General features: G+C 50.7%; 1 pseudogene; it reads left to right on the top strand.

Moving 5' to 3' along the window:
- The first annotated feature begins 2,654 nt into the window (after window positions 1–2,654).
- On the top strand, window positions 2,655–6,545 carry LOC111520030 (annotated as a pseudogene).
- The last annotated feature ends 5,759 nt before the right edge of the window (window positions 6,546–12,304 follow it).

The raw sequence follows: 12,304 nt of genomic DNA, 5'->3' as shown, positions 1-12,304 counted from the left end.
GCAGCAGAATTCACTGCACAGCAGGAGGTGTAGATAGATTACAGTTATTTTTTAAGAGAATCTATATTTGTTTTTATAAAAATTATTCCCTGTTGAATATGTCATGAGGTTGTATCAACAATGATTAACTCCTTTATTATACATACACATGAATGTACATTTTTAGTAAATGCATAAATGAGATTCTATAATATTTACTGATGTTTATATTACAGCTTTTCTTTTAGGATTAGCTCAGCTTGCCCCTCCCTTTCCATCTCCACCATCTATAGTGAGCCTCTCCGTAATCAGTGCCAACCATTAGTCTGGTTCAAGCCTCTGCATAGATAATCAGTGCCAACCATTAGTCTCATTCATATTTTTACACAGGCCCCTAACATACACACCAGGAGTCAACAAACTGTGGCCATTGGCCAAATATGGCCTCCCAGCTGTTTTTTTAAAATAAAGTTTTATTGGAACACAGCCATGTTCATTTGGACATGTACTGTCTGGGCTTCTTTCATGCTCCACTGGCAGAGTTGAGTAGTTTTGGCGGAGATCAAATGGCCCCCAAGCTGGAAACTGAAAATATTTACTCTCTGGCTCTTTACAGAAAATGTTTGCCAACACCTGACACATACACAAACGCACACACATTACTATGCTCATAATCATATACCTGTGTAAGGACCCTTTCCTTGATTTATAAAACTCAGATCTCTTACGTGTGTGGATGGTATTTTTTTCATTCTACAATCCATGATGGGTTGCACACATATGTATTCTATGAGGTTGACCTGTCATAATTTATTAAGCCATTCCCACAGTTTTGATTACTTATTTCCCCCCCACACACATTTTTTGCTAAAAAAGGGAGAGGGGACTGTTACAAATACTTCTGAGACGCAGACCAGCATATTCTTTTAAGTGCACAGGCCCAGGAGCCAGGTTTCTGCATTTGATTCCTGGCTCTACTCTTTACCCTCTGCATCTGCTGAGCAAGTTATTTGGTATCATCTATTCTCGTTTTCTCATCTACAAAAGGGAGACTATGATAGTACCCTACCCCCATGCATTTGGTGTGAGAAGTGGGTGTGTGTTAAACCCTTGGAACTGCATGGACAGACCAAGTATCCCTGAGCCTGCCTGGCTCCCTTGTGCTGGGTGTGGGACTGTGGTGGGAGATTTCAGGCAGCTGGAAGTCTTTTCCAGAAGGTGTTTGAGATGGGCACCCATGGCTTTAGTCTCCATACTCCTTCAAGGTTGATAGGGGCCCACACAGCTGGTCAGGAACCGGCACAGTCCTGAGGCTGTGTCTAAAACAAGGTGATTTCACATGCAGGAGCCTGTGCTGGGCCCTGGAGAGCAAATCTGTTCTGTGTCTCACTGGCCTGTCCCTGTCCGGGGGTGCACTATCAGTGACCACGTCCCACCTCCTGAGAAAGGTGGAAGAGTCTCACCTGGGGAGTCCAGGCACAAGGGCCGGCCAGCCGTAGATATGGCTGGTGTGGGGTGGAAAGGCCTCAGAGGGCTCTCCATGGTGGTGAGGGGGGATATAGTGTACACCTGGGTCCTGGGAATGGCACCCTATTCAGTTTCAGGGAGGAAGGTGGCAGGGCCCTAGGACAGGTGTGCTAAAAACTTGAGCCCACAGTGTAGATACACTGGTTCCAAAGACCCCTCAGGATGTGCCGCCCTTCTCAGATCTGGGCTTTCCCTGTTCCTAAGCATCACCTGGGGGACCACTTTGGGAGCCTAATCTCCAGGTACATACTCACTCCTCACATGGCCCTCCCTATCCCCCTCAGGGCAAGCCCTTCCTCCCCACTTCCAGAAGGCTGTTCCTTTCCTGGCCATCCTGCACCTCTGACCTCGTGCCTCTTCCAGGGCCCACTGTCTTTAACACCTTTGTTTCCTCCCTATCCCCAACCCCCTCTGTCTAGAGTGCTCACTTCCCTCCCAGCCTCTGTCTCATATTATTTTTCCTTTCCTCTCAGTACCAAGCGCTGGGACAAGCCAGTCAGTCAGTACTCAATGCCTGCTGGATAACAGACGGAGGAATCTGGAGTTCGGTTGGGTGATCAGCTTTGAAACTGATGGGTCCCTAGGAGCCGTCTAAAGTTTTCAGTCACATGAGGGCATGCTCACAGATCTGTGAAAAGATCTCTTGGCTCAGAGAACTAAGAGATGAATGTTAGTCCAACGGCCTCATCGTGAGATGAGGGGTCGAGAGTATTGAGTTTCCAGAGGGAGAAGCTACTATTCTAGGCAGCTTATATGAACTCGTTTTTCCTCACAGCCATTGTAGGATATAATCTACCCTCATAAGCCCCATTTTTGAGACAAGGAAACTGAGGCTTAGAGAATCTGATGTAAACTCAAGACCGAAAATCTAGTAATGAGAAAAGCCTGGATTTGAACCAAGCTATCTGATACTGGCATCTTAACTCTTAACCATTGTACTACCTTACCTCCCCATGACCTTTTTTTTTTTTTTTTTTTTTCTGAGACGGAGTCTGGCTCTGTCACCCAGGCTGCTGTGGCGCGATCTCGGCTCACAGCAAGCTCTGCCTCCCGGGTTCACGCCATTCTCCTGCCTCAGCCTCCTGAGTAGCTGGGAATACAGGCGCCCGCCACCACACCCGGCTAATTTTTTGTATTTTTAGTAGAGACGGGGTTTCACCGTGTTAGCCAGGATGGGCTCAATCTCCTGACCTCGTGATCCACCCACCTCCGCCTCCCAAAGTACTAGGATTACAGGCGTGAGCCACTGTGCCCGGCCCCAGTTGGTCTTTTCTGTGTAACTCCCTTCCCTTGAATAGAGCATGGCCTCCCTCTGTCCTTAAGAGTCTCTGACCCCTCCCCTCACAACCTCTCTGAATAGTCAATAATATTTACCGTCTGATCAGGGCTGTAACATGGGTGGCCTCCCTGGAAGTTGTTACAACTGGTCCTTAATAGACACCCTCACCCCTTTGGATAGCACACAATCTAATTCTGGGTATAACCTGTTTGCTACTCCCTCTCTTCCCCCTGAAATGAGCTTAAGTTCCTATTCTTCTTGGTGCATAATGGTGCAGTCCAGGAAGACTTCCTGGAGGCAGTGGCCTTCTTACGCCAGAACCCGTTTATAACCCATGTATATAGGAGCAGCCTGCACACAGCTGCCCCTGGTCTATTCCGGCAGGAGTGCTATCTAGGGAACTCCTCAAAGGCAATGGCACACGTGTAACCCACCTCCTCTCCCGGTCCCGGAGAAGCTGACCCTTCCTGCAATGCCCGCCCCATCATGTGCCTCCTGCCACGCGGCACGCGCAGCCCTCCTCGGGACGAGCGCTGTGCGGTGCCTCCTTCTGCGCCGCCTTCGAGGCCGAGGTGCTGCACACGGTGCTCGCGGGCCGCCTGCTGCCGCCGGGCGCGGTGGTGGCCGTGGGCGCCTCTGGCAAGGACTCCACAGTGGTGGCGCACGTGGTGCGCGCTGGCGCCGCGCCTGGGCATCTCACTGCAGCTCGTGGCTTTCGACTAGGGCATCAGTGGCTACCGGGAAGCGGCGCTGGCGGCCGTGCGGAGCCAGGCGGCGCGCTGGGAACTGTCGCTCACCGTTGTGGCCTACGAAGACCTCTTCGGGGCTGGACGGTGGACCCCGTAGTCCGCAGCACAACCAACTCCAGCCGCAGCCGCTCCTGCTGCACCTTCTGTGGGGTGCTGCAGCGCCGGGCGCTGGAGGAAGGGGCGCGCCACGTGGGAGCCATTCACACACCGACCACTGAGAACAAGGGCGGCCGCAGTTCTGCGTGATAGAGGGAGTGAGGAGCATGCGCAGGCAATGGGCGGTTCCTGAAAGGGGACTGGGGCGCATGCTCCAGAAGTGGGGCTAGGAGACCCTGGGAGTGGCTTAGCGGGAGGATCCCAGTAAGGCGCTGGGGAAATACACATGTGCCTATTTGGGGCTGGAGCCTGCTGAAGGCTCATGTGGGTAGTACATGTGCCTCCGTAGGATGGAGTAAGGCAGGTTTTTCAAGCCTCTGGGTCTCTGCCATCATCTTCGTACACACATTGGCAAATAGAGGGGTAGAGGGGCTACCCTGTAGGAGCTAAGGCTGAAGTACTCTGCTATTATTATTATTGTTATTATTTTGAGACAGAGTCTCGCTCTGTTGCCCAGGCTGGAGTGCAGTGGTGCAATCTAAGCTCACTGCAACCTAGGATCCCCCGGATTCAAGCGATTCTCCTGCCTCAGTCTCCTAAGTAGCTGGGATTACAGGTGCCTGCCACTACGCCTGGGTAATTTTTATATTTTCAGTAGAGGGAAATGACTTTTTTTGTATCTCCCTTTACAAAGAGAGAGATGTGAAGAGGCATCTCCCATCATAAGCCATACAGTCCGAAACGCTACGGTGTCTCTTAACTCCTTTTCTTTATAGGTTTCTCTCCGACAACTCTTATTTTTTCCCAGTGCTTACTTCAATAAGTAATTATCGTCCATTGACTAAATACCAGATACAAGCTGTGTAGCCTAGAGCAAATTACCTCACCTCCATTTCATCTTTTTTAAAATGGGGATGTTAATAATATCTGGGTCCTTGAGCTGGGAATTAGATGAGTTATATATAAGGCACTTAGACTAGAGGCTGAAAAACGGTAAATATGATGTAAATGTTTGCTGTTATGACGATGCACAAGAGCACAATACAGTCTGTACTCCTGCCTGATTTTCACGTATGTAATTATAACCTGACAAGTGCTACTACGGAAAATTACACAGAACATGTGAATTTATATCAGGGGATCCTAGTGACGGGGAAAAGGTGGGGAAATAAAGAAACCTTTCCTGAGTGAACCGAGACCCGAAGGCTAAGTGAATAACCAGGTGAAGGATGAGTTGGAGTTGGGGAGGGGGGGCGGTTCTGAGCTGAGGACACAGAGAGGCAAAGGCCTTGAGGAGGGGAAGTATGACCAACTTGAGAAGCCCTAAGAAGAACAACATTTTAATATACAGAGTCAAGTATAAGATGACAAGATGCAAAATAAACATGGTTTCCATTTAAATTGTGTGGCGACTGTTGTGTTTGTATGCACTAACTTTCTTTCCGGTCTTTCTAAACCTCGTGATCTGTATTCCCAGAGGCACTTGTGTCTACAGCTCTCTTGAGAATCCCCATTAGATGGTCCTTTTTTCTCCTGTGTAGTCTGAAATACAGTTTTAAGTGAGGCTGAAATGGTTTGCAGCTTAAAGCATTTTTACCCACTATGTGGAAGGAGAGCTGGCAAAGGGCCTGGTGTACAGTAGGTGGATGGCAAATGAGGGCTCCCCCAAGGAGCTTGTTTGTGTTCCCTTCAGGTTTTCTGTCCACCTCTAGCCTCCATCTGGCTGCTCCACGGTGCCCGGGAGTCTCCCTCCATGGTCCGGTTTCCCCATCAGTAGCTCTTCCCCGTCCCCCTGCCCCTCTCTGTCTTGGGTCCTGGCGGCCCCGCTGTGCCCTGGGTCTCCCCTCCCCGTCTCTCTCTGGGTCCTGGTTGCCCACAGTGCCCCAGGGGTCTCCATGGCTCAGTCTCCCCCTCCCTGTCTCTGGATCCTGGCTGTCGCACGTTGTTCCGGGGTCTGTCTCCATGGCTCGCTCTCCCCGTCGCCGCCTCTCTCTGGGTCCTGGCGGCCACACTGTGCCCTGGGTCTCCGTGGGTCTCTCCTCCCAGTCTCTTTCTGGGTCCTGGTGGACCCTTGGTTCTCCGGGGGGCTCCCTGGCAAGCAGCGCCCTCCGCGCCCCACCTCACCGGCTCCTTTCTGTCCTCAGCAGGTCACAACGCCGACGACATGGCGGAGACCGCGCTCATGAACTTCCCGCGGGGCGACGCGGGGCGGCTGGCCCGGGGCGGGGATCTGGGCTCTCCGAGGGAGGGGGGCGCCCTGCCGCGCTGCCGCCCGCTGCAGTTCTCGCAGAAGGAGGTGGTGCTGTGCGCGCACTTCCGCCGCCTCGACTGCTTCTCCGAGAAGCGCGTCTGCGCGCCTGAGGCCTTCGCGTCCACTCCAGGGACACGCTCGAGCGCCTGGAGGCGGCGCGGCCGTCGGCGGTGCTGGACCTCGTGCACTCGGCCGATCGCCTGGCGCTGGCCCCAGCCGCGTGGCCCCCGCGCCCGCTCCCGATGTGGGGCCCTGGCCAGCCGCGCGCTCTGCCAGGCCTGCGCACTCCTGGACGGCCTGAACCGCGGCCGGCCCCGCGTGGCCATCGGCAAGGGCCGCCGGGGACTGGACGAGAAGGCAACGCCGGGGACACCCGGGGATCCGGCCCGAGTCCCCACCTCCAAGGCTGTTCCCACCTTCTAGTGACTCCGGGCCTCCCGCCGGGATCCGACGCCCCCGGGTGGGGGCTGCCTGTAAATGACACTGTGAATAAACCTGTTACCTTACCGCGCCTTCCATGTAACGTGGGAAGGGGATGGGGGCCCAGTGACCTAAAACCCTGAAGAAGCTGGGACCCCAGATTTCGGGGTTTCAGGGAGGAAGGGTCTCGAGCTGGGCTTCTGACTCTGAGGGAGGAGGGAGCTGGGGGACCATCCTGGATCTGAGAGAGGAGAGGGCCAGGACTAGGGCTAGAGGAAGTGGGACTGGATACCCCAGGCATCTGTGGCTGATGAAGGAGGACCTGGGGTCGTTGACTCCTGGGTCTCAGGGAGGAGGGGGCTGAACACCTTGTGATTCCTGAGCCAGTGGGGGTTGGTTGGGGGCCTCCTGCCCAGTGCTTCTGCAGGTTCTGGGTGCGCTCAGCATGGTCCTGACCCTCCTTGAGCACCAGGTTCCTGATGTTTCCTGTTTGCCCGCAGTGGGGTAAGCGGAGTGACATGACCTGATGGACACACGCCATCCACAGCCCCCGTCACGATGCCTCCCTTCCAGCGCTTCTTGTGCAGCACTCGCTGCACCCTCATTTCATCTCCACCACGGCCTCACTGGCTGTAGCCTGAGCCACAGTAACTGACCTGGGGGCTCCCACCAGGATGGCCTGGCTCCAGAGCTCTCAGAGATTTTGGGATTGCCTTTCCCCCATGCTATCCTATCCTCATCCATCACCACCCGAATGTCTCTTGTCATAGGTAAGGAGGGGCTGGTGGGCTTTGCAGACCTCTCAAGTTCTGAAGGCAGAGCTGCGTGAACCTGAGTCACGTCTTAACTTTTCGGACCTTCCATTTCCTCCTCTGAAAATAGAAGCAAGCCTCCCTCTTCACTCCCCCCACATCAGGGTACTCGGGAGGATTCAGTAACTTGGTCGTTCATATTAAGGTTTGGCCACCAGGGGGCTTTTGGTTTCAGGATTGCCGCTCAACTGGTCCTGGAAGGAGTGAGGCCCGGAAACTTCCTGCCTGACCTGTGGGAGATTTGGTGTTCTCAGTCCCACCTCCGAGCTTTGCTGACTTGCCTCCCTAGTCAGGAATGCCTTCCCTTTCCCGTCTGCCTGCTCAAACCCTCCAGGGTCCTTGTAGAAAGAGGACCTTCCTGATTCTCCCCTCCCGCCCAGTCCAGGGCATACGGCTCTCCCAAACCCTACCGCGTAGGTCCCCCACCCATAGGTCCTATCCTGATTCTGTGGCCTTCCAACCGTTTTGGGTTATGCTCTCCCTAGTTAGACTGATCATTAAGGGCAAAAACCAGACCTGTCTCCCCACTGGACAATATAGCATTTTTCATCCAAGAAACATTTATTGAGCACATAATGTGTGCAGGGGCTGTTCTAGGCACTGGTGAGAGAAAAAAGACCGAATCTTTCATGGAGCTTACAGCCTTGTGGGAAAGACACCTATATAATGTCAGATAATTAGTGCTGTGGATACGAAATAACATAAAGGGAAAAGGTGTAAAGAGGTGTTACTTTAGTTGTTATTTTAGTTTGAAAGGCCAGGACCTCTGAGAAGGTGACTTTGGGGCAGAGATCAAATAAAGCAAGCAAGGTTTCTACCCATGATGGAGTAGCTCATGTCAGAACAACACTTCCACACTGAGACTGAGACCAACTGGAAAAACAGGACACACGCACACACACACAAAACAATCTGAAGACATTGGAGAGTTACCAAGTTGGCCAGGATCCAAGAGAAAAGGGAAGCTCATTCTCCTGGAGGGGCCAAAACGCTAAGGAAGCAAGCAGAAAACAGAGGCTTAAGAGGATGGGAACCTGAGTTAAGCTTTCAGTAGTGTTATGGCTGGGGCTGGAGAAAGAAATCATGGTGGCCAGGTGCAGTGGTTTATGCCTACAATCCCAGCACTTTAGGGGGACCAATATGAGAGGATCACTTGAGCCCAGGAGTTTGAGGCCAGCCAGGGCAACATACAGAGACCCTGTCTCTACAAAAAAAAAATTAATAAAATTAAATAAATACAAATAGATCATGGAGCCTGGTGCTACCAATGTAGACAGGACTTGAGGGACCAAAACCCTGGAAGGAAGGAAAGATCATTGAGGTGAGCCCAACATACTTAAACTCTCCTCTCAGCAGTCTGATGGAACTGGCTAAACCAAATTTGATGTTCCGGGTCTGATAAGGAGAGGCCCAGTAAACACCCCAAACCTTCTGTTAGGACTCAAGAAGTGTTACAGATTAAAAGTAAGGGTTGGCCAGGCGCGGTAGCTCATGCCTGTAATCCCAGCACTTTGGGAGGCCGAGGTGGGCAGATCACAAGGTCAGGAGATTGAGACCATCCTGGCTAACATGGTGAAACCCCGTCTCTACTAAAAATACAAAAAATTATCCGGGCGTGGTGGCAGGCACCTGTAGTCCCAGCTACTTGGGAGGCTGAGGCCAGAGAATGGTGTGAACCCAGGGGGCGGAGCTTGCAGTGAGCCGAGATTGCACCACCGCACTCCAACCTGGGCAATAGAGCGAGACGCCGTCTCAAAAAAAAAAAAAAAGTAAGGGTCAACTGGGAGTAGACCTGCCCACAAAAAGACCAAAACCCATCTTCAAACTCTCTCAACCTGAGGCTGGCTTAAGGGATCTGTCTCTATTCTACTTGCTAGAAAGCAAAAGTAGGGTAGCCCTAGCCACACGAGCCAATTTACCTTTAAATTAATTAAAATAAAATTAAGGATTAAATCCTCAGTCACTCTAAATACCTGTCAAGTGCTCAGGACCACCATATTAAACAATGCAGACACAATGCTTCCATCGTCATGAAAGTTCCTTTGCACAGTGCTGTTCTAGACTGTCCTAGAATCCAGAGGAGGAAAATTTCAGTCAGAGCTCCAAAAAAGCTCTGCAGTTTTTCAAACAAAATACTGGAAATTCAACTAAAAATGAAAAAGTTTACAAGCATGCCAGGAGATATGACAAAATAGTTGAATACCAAGAGGCTGGGCATCAAGCACAGATGTAATTACAGGTGTTCTAGATATGAGTTTTAGGTATGGACTTTAATCGTCATCACGTGAAAATAGATGCTAAAATGGAGAGTTTCAGCACTGTATTGGATTACATTTTAAAAAGAACCATTAAAACTGTGAATGTGATGAATAATAATAAAGAACCAGGCAGAATGGAGTAACTAATAGACTTACCCTCCTGCTGTCAACAACTATAAGACAGCATAATGTATTAGGCAATTTTCCCTGCTTTGCTCCACATGCAGGCTGGCTTCCCAATTGCCAGCCCTGGGGATGACCCACACCTGCCTCGAGTATACCAACACCTGCTTGTCTGTGTGCTTACAGAGGCAGTAGCTACATAGGCAACAGTTTTCCATAGAACTCTCTGAGATCCCCCTTTGGGGTCCCATGGTAACAGTGGACATACTTGGCTTTTCATACATCCCTGCAAGCTCTATCTTGCCCACCCACACCTGTTCTTCAATTGAACTGCTCTCATAATCATCCTGCCTTCTCCAAAGCATCACTTTCCAGCTCTACCACATTTGCGTTAAGTTCTAGGTCCCCTAGCGAGCCCTGTATTCTCATAAAACTCTTGGTGGCTGTTTCCCTGGCCACACTCTTGTCTGATGCGGTGATGAAAACCTATAGAGATAATTTTAAACTCTGAGTCACATTATCATTCTTCAGGGCATATTTACTCTTGCTTGTGGCAAGCAGACCACTTCAATTTGATCAGAGATTGAGGAAATTTGGTCTGGCTTTAATCCTTATGAGGTATCATCTAGTTCCAGCTCATCCTTACTCTACAAGGTCCCAACCAGAGCGCTGCAGTGTTTACCACGGCCCTTTTTCTTTGGCAAACCCTCAGCCATAACTTTTATCATTCTATCTCCATAAGATTCAAACGTTCTACTTAGCTTTTCAGACTCTGTTTGGAATCAGCAACCTATTTCATCCAAAGGGTTTGGTTGTGGAAGGCATGAATGAAGGACCCTGAGCTGAGAGCAGAGGACCCAGCTCAGGGGCTGATGCAGAGGCCACTCCTGGTACCATACTCTCCTCTGTGCCCCCAGGTCGTCCCTCTCCCTGACCCAGACACCTGACACTCACATCCTAGGTATCCTGGAATCTGGGTGCAAGGGCTCTCTGACTTCGCCATGTCAGAGCCTGCTGAGGATATAGGACACCCAAGAACTGTTACTGGCAATGGGTCACCCTGAGACACACCTCCCTCCACCCACCCACACACACTTATTGTGGTTGTGATGGTCAGAAGAGCCTGCACCTTACACTTTCCTCACTCCAGGATCCCCAGATGGACTCAGATCCAGTTCGTGGCTATTGGTTCTGGAAAGGGGCCATCCTCACCTGGATGCTCCAGTACCAAACATAACAGGGTCTAAAATGTGAAAGAAGAAGGCAATGGCAAATCTACCTTCTCTGAGGCCTCCAAACTCGCAACTGGCCCCCAAGCATGAGAGGTGCCCAGATGTGGGACACAGGAACACCTAAGCTCTCTGTAAGTAGAGCAGTACTCTACCTTTCACATTTAGAGGTTATGTTTTCTATCTGTGACAATATCTCACAAAAGTCTTCTCTTCACGAGGGAAAAATGTGATACTCCTCTCTTTCTTGGCATCTCCGTTGCTCAGTGAAGGCCCCCAAGGAGGTGGAATCAGCCTACGGTTCTTGATGCCTCCTCTGCAGCTTTTGACCTGTTCTATTTGTGGAAATAGGCGGATTATGGAAATAGAAATGTTGACCTCTTCCACAAACCAAAAGACATAGGCTCTTCTGGAGTAAGCACAAAAATTTCAAGATGAGAGAAGGTCAAAGCATGAGGATACAGAGGCACTTTGTTGTGTACCACATCTTCAAATCTCAGACCTGCAGCTTCTATCCTGCATATTTCTCCAAGCTGTACCCCAAAATGAAGACCAAGGACCTTCTCTGAAGTCATATTTCCTGCAGTCCTCTTGCCCCTGCACACACACAGCAGGGTTTGGAGCGGGGAGAGTCTGGGACTCCTGACATCACCTGATGAGTTTCTTCTATCTGGAGATCAAAGCAGCTACAGAAAGAGGACAGCTAGAGACTTTTCCTGGATTGGGCTGCTCCAAGTTCCTCTCTCTATTAGGAGTCCTCTTCCCTCAAACAACTACCAGGGAAGTGAAAGCTGACCTCCTTTCACCCCAGGCCTACTGATAACCTGTTCAGTGGCCCCTGCCATCTCATTCCTCACTCAAATGTGGCCTCCTCCAGGCATCCATTCCTACCTCTCCTCAGAAAATTAATGGGGCATGCCCCACCTCTTCTCTGTTCACTTGGAACTCTTGGAGATCTCTCTCGGAGCAGAAGAGTCTAGGAGCTCTGAAACTGAATCTTCTGCCCCTCCACCCAGTCCTAGTCACACAAGAAGTCACAAGAAGGTGGAACTGAAACTCACCTGCAAGGCGGCCCTTCATTGTCAGAGACTGTGACTCAGAACTGAGGGCCTGGCTCCAGCTTCACACTTGGCTGTGACATTTGTGGTTTTTCTGGTGTCAGTTTGAGTTCAAAAAGTCACTGAATTCTTGTATGTCTCCTTGCTTATTCTCAGGTTTCTGATAAGCCCTTCACTCACACCTTCAGTGTTGAGTTTTGACTTCTTAACAGTTCCTCCAGCCCTATAGGCCTCCCATCTTCACAGTAATTATCAAATCTCTCCCTTCTTAACCAACATCCATTTTACCTTGACATTGCCTTGCCTGTTCTGCCCTTCATGACAACTCTTTGCATCCTGTGGTCCACTGAGGCCCCAGGATCCTTTTCCCAGTATAAATACTTATCATTCATGTAGAATGAAGGAAAACTTAGAATTTGTTTCTGTGCCCCCTCAGCTCCAAATATAACTTCACAACCAGCCTTCTGATAGATACTTCATTCCTTCATTTGAGCTGATTTGGGTTTTGGCACAGAGTCAGGTA

Source organism: Piliocolobus tephrosceles, chromosome 21, assembly GCF_002776525.5.
Source record: "Piliocolobus tephrosceles isolate RC106 chromosome 21, ASM277652v3, whole genome shotgun sequence".
Classification (NCBI taxonomy): Eukaryota; Metazoa; Chordata; class Mammalia; order Primates; family Cercopithecidae; genus Piliocolobus; species Piliocolobus tephrosceles.
This window is presented reverse-complemented; position numbering and strand designations above follow the sequence as displayed.